Source organism: Anas acuta, chromosome 3, assembly GCF_963932015.1.
Source record: "Anas acuta chromosome 3, bAnaAcu1.1, whole genome shotgun sequence".
In the NCBI taxonomy this organism is placed as follows: Eukaryota; Metazoa; Chordata; class Aves; order Anseriformes; family Anatidae; genus Anas; species Anas acuta.
In genome coordinates, this window is record NC_088981.1 from 63,322,095 (window position 1) to 63,326,915 (window position 4,821).

At 42.8% G+C, this 4,821-nt stretch overlaps 1 long non-coding RNA gene across 1 annotated transcript; it reads left to right on the forward strand.

Moving 5' to 3' along the window:
* Nucleotides 1–278: 278 nt before the first annotated feature.
* Nucleotides 279–3,577, forward strand: LOC137854280 (uncharacterized). Its single transcript, XR_011095063.1, has 2 exons — nucleotides 279–2,200; nucleotides 2,300–3,577. It is a non-coding gene; the product is annotated as an uncharacterized lncRNA (long non-coding RNA).
* Nucleotides 3,578–4,821: the final 1,244 nt, after the last annotated feature.

A 4,821-nucleotide genomic window follows, 5' to 3' on the forward strand; every position in this document is an offset into this window, starting at 1 on the left:
GGCTCATGCAATTAATAATGACAGTGCTCAGTAAATCTTACCTTGTGCACTGTAAACAAGTTTTTATTCCTGCAGCTCACGAGGAGTCCTTCCAAGTCCAGAATTTATTTGTCTCCCCGCTACACAGATCAGAGGTCCAGCTTCACAGGCACAACTGAAACTGAGCATTGCACTGGTTGCATGTATTTTTTACTGTTAAAAGGTGTGATTCATCTTCTTGCAAGATGCTGAGCCCCTCGTTCACTTGCTTTTCCCAAGAGGGAAATGGAGCCTTCCTGTTTCCTTAAGAAATCTCTTTTGCTTAATGGGAACTAAAGTATTTTCTGAGGAGCAGTCATCAAAGTGGGTTTTTGGCTGTATCTGAAAGACTTGGTACAGTGGGAGAGTGGGAACCAGTTCTCTACAGTCTCCAGAGAGGTCTAAGAGCCTGCTGAGTGATCCCGGTTTCTTCTGGTGTTTCCTGTGAATGTGAAAATTACATCCTTCCATGCAAACATGATGGCTTGGACAGGGAGACTGGGTGCCTCACCACAAATCCTTTTAACCATTTTCTCCTACAAGGTGGGACAAACAGCCCTGGATACTCATCGCAAAGGCAGGGTCTCACACTGGGAGCCCCACAAACCAGGTGAGCAGCTAAAGCTGGAAGTGCCAAAACCAATCTGGAAGTGGTTTTGGGGTCTGTCTTGTGTTTCCATTAGAGGTAAGCAGGGAGCCAGACATTCTTTGAATACCAGCAGCTGATGACTGTATGCCTTCATGCAGAGGTGCTCTTCTCCCAGATGCAGGATGTCAATAGGCCATTGCTAAGAAATCCTGAATATCAGCATTGATTTTCCGGTAAGATTTTCATTATTTTTTAGAATGCAAGTGTAGAAGGCTGATGAAAGATCCCCAGAACAATGTGTGTTATGGTGTTAACATCACTAACCCAGAGAGAACATCACCAGTTCATATTTCTGCAGGCAGGTCATCTGAAAGAGAAGCTTATTTAATGCTGAGTATAATACGATTACGGAAGGACACAGAAATCAAATAGGAGAGGGCACACACACTTCTGGACACACTAAAATATAACCCTAGGAATGAATACTGCAATTCATTAGACATTACTGCTGTTTTATGCTTTCTTCCAAAGGCTGTCTTTGATCATCAGTCAGAGGCAAAGCACCTTCCTCTCCTGTTGGCCAAGGAAAGAAAAACCTCTCTATCAAAAAGGGCCTGGAGAGGAGTAGATGCAGTCTACCTGGCAATTGCAATCTGGAAGTCCCCAAGGAGTTCAAAATCTCCCAAGTATCAATGCCCACAAATTTCCTTGAACATTCAGATCTCTCTTTCTGTGGAGACAAACTGTCACCTCAAAAACAAGTCTGCTAGCAGGGGAGCTGCCTCTTGACTCCCGACTGGCATTGCTGCTTATGAGCTGTGGGCTGCCTCTCCACAGAGTAACTCTGGAGGTCATAGAGATGGCACTGGAGAGGTCAATAAGTGGCAGGCAGAAATGAAGACAAGTAGTGCCGTACTGACTGCTATCAGCAAGCACCTCTGAGCACCCTCTTTATTTGGAAGGAAAACAGGGCTGAGGAAAAGGAGAAGCTGTCCAGCCCAGTGACTCAGGATGGAGAGTCCATCTCTGCAATGGGCAAATGACCTGGTCCAGCTCCTACCACAATGTATCAGAAGCTGAAGGTCTAAGCCCTCTTAACTTTCACCAACTTTTGCTAATGTGGGACCTTAAACCACACATTTTGGGGGATCAAGAAACAAGAGTGCTACTGGCTGAGTTACAGTGAACTAAATGAGCAGCAAAGTGACTGCACATGGGCAATAAAAGCAATAGCTGGTGGGAAGAATGAGGAACCATTTGAGTGATGCAAGAGAAAGGATATATATCTGAGTCTATTTTTCATAGGCAAACAGATGAAAACTGGTCCACCAGCAAAGCTGGGGTACAGCCAGGGACTTAGATGTTGCAATGTTTTAATTTGTAGATTTCCTGTTGCCTAGCAGACTCCTCGGCCAGGAATTAGACAGTCAGGATACAATTCCCAGGGAGAATTAGGAAGTTTTGAATAGTATTCCTAGAAACCAGCACATTGAGCGTGAAGTTATTCACATTGGCCTGGAGAAACCACAGAAGGAAAGAGCAGGACCACAGTCAGAGACAGCAGGACCCTCTGTGCTCAGTCTGCTCCTGGAGGTAGGTGTTCAAGCCCCGTTAACCCTTTGTCACAAAAAGACACTGAACTCTTTTCTTCCTCCCACTGCGCTAGCGCAGTAGCTACATTGCTCCCCGCAGAGGATGGAAACCTGCTTCAAACCTTCGTGCAGCCTGACCTGTGGCAAGGATGTGCTCAAGTCCAGCACACCGCTCATGAGCACGCACATCAGTCCTGCTCACCCGCTGTCCCCGCAGCAACTATGTGAGGTAAAATATCTTCAAAAAGAGAAACTGGGAGAGGGTCATCATAAAACACCAGGTGAAGCAGTAAGCAGCATGCTGACAGAAGATACAAGGGTATGGCATTCAAATATTCAAAATGAACTGGAGAGTGTGAGTTTGCAAAAATACCCCACTTCCCGGGTCAGCCTTCTGTCTACTACATCTGTCTGCTACTACATCTCTCTGCCACATCCTTAAAAGCCTGATCGGTGGCTGCTCGCAAAAGCAGGACATGGTTCGAGAAGAATCACGAAGACCATCCTAGAGGTGTGGCAAGAGAAGCCTTGCTGCACTTGAGAATCAATGCAAGGACCCAGGGGCAAGTGGGGCTCACAAAATATCAGCCATACCAAAGCTGAAGCTGTGGCAAGCTTGACAAGAGGCAGAGGTTTGGGCAGACAGCAAGGGCTTTCAGTTGTGCCAAGAAATCAAGTTGTAGGTGTCTGGAGGTGATACCCCTCTGATACTCACATACCCATAGCTGTCTATATTACTCAATGTGAAGATGCAGATGAACTTTGCAAAAGCTTAATGTAGAAGGATTTCACAGCCAGCTCTTCGTCAGCATTTTCTCACTGCTAATGGACAGACTTTTGTTATCTTCCCTCCTTCATGCTACCTTGTGAAAGAAGGTTCTGCTCTCCCTGAGGAAGAGGAGTGCAGCTGTGTATTTCTTTTATATTGGATGCAGTATCTGTTGAACTCTGCCAAAATTTTCACTCCTCCTTAGGCTTCCTTGTTAAGTGTATAACAGTAATATTTATGTGAAATCAGCTGAGAGTTATACATTCAAAAGACAACTATCCCAAAGAATATTTATGTGATTGCATTCAGCTAACAGTAAAATGCTACAGATTTGCCTTCACAGAATCTATTTACACAATGCTATAACATGCACAGCTGCATATTGATTGCTGGGAACCTCTCCATTGATTTCAGTAGGTTACTGTACCTTAAGGTAATGATGAAACCTGCTTTAAAATGATTAACTGTACATTTCTCATTGTCCTATATTCTTGAATATATAATAATATTCTTGAAAGTCTCGTCTAGGAACATCATTCTAAAATCTGTGTGTGTTATATATGCTTCAGACTTGTATTGTGGACTTTATTAAATTTAAGCTTACTGAAATGTGCACTAAGTAATTTTCACAAAGATGTTTGCACTATGGCACCATTCCCAGTCTTCAATTCCATGGATTTCTGTCTCTATGGCTGCCAGTGAAATTCTTATTTCCTTCTATAGGCAAAAAATAAAAATAAGATAATTCAATAGTGTCTTTGTGAGCTCTTTAAGATAGGCTTCCCTGCTAGATAAACCATAGCAATATGAAACCACGGTAAAGCCAACTGAAAACCCTTTTGCTCAGACCAAATGTAAATGTACAAGTAAACATGCTCTTAAATAAATGACAGAGCCCTTGGGTTAATGTCGATGCATGCCAATATCCAACCTGTTTTCTGCTAAGAGAATATTCTAGACTAAAAGGATAGAGATCAGCAGGACTTGAACAGTGCTCTTGGTGTAGATGTTTTATTTGACCAGTTAATGAATTGTACTACAGAAAATGTAGTCTGAGTCTAGTCTTAGTAAGAAGAGTCAAAAAACAGATAATTTTTCTGACCATACAAGGCCATCTCCCACCTCTCAACAATAGCCCAGACTACACCATTGTTATAATTAAGGTTATGTGGGGTATTATTGGTGGCATAGCTTTGTCCAATAAACAGAGCCTATTTAGCAATCGACTGGACAAAACAATAGGAAATAGACCATGCAAACAATAATCCTGTGCTGGCAGCAATGGACACTGGATGATCTAACTGTCCTTCTGCATTTGAACCTTCTCATCTGTCACTGGCTACGGGTTGCAGAAGAATGAAAAATGTGTGAGATGAAAACAGGTTTAACAATAGAAAAAGAAAACACAACTGCAAATGCAGAATGCAATACGATTGCTCAAGATGCAAATTATAACCAGACCCAGGGACAGATTAAGAAATGATGAGTATACTCAGAGCGCCAGACTCTAAATAGTAGGTTACTGTAATGTCTCCTTTTTAACCCCACTCAGTCACTAAGCCAGCAGTGAGTTTCCTTTGCAGGACTAGCATCTCTGCGTGTTCAAGAAGTGGGTAGAAATGCACATTCAAAGTTCCAGTTCTACTTCCTAGGTCTATAGCACGGTAGAGGCAACTACCTAGACTTCATTCTACAACTAGAAGAGTCACAGAAAGTAACTCATCTAATCTGATGTAGCCCAAGGCTGGAAAAAAAAGATCTGTGGAAGATGATGCAATTGACACATCACCTCTGAATACAGTTCTATAAACTCTGATTTCCTAGAGTTTATGCTAAATATACTGCTGCAATTG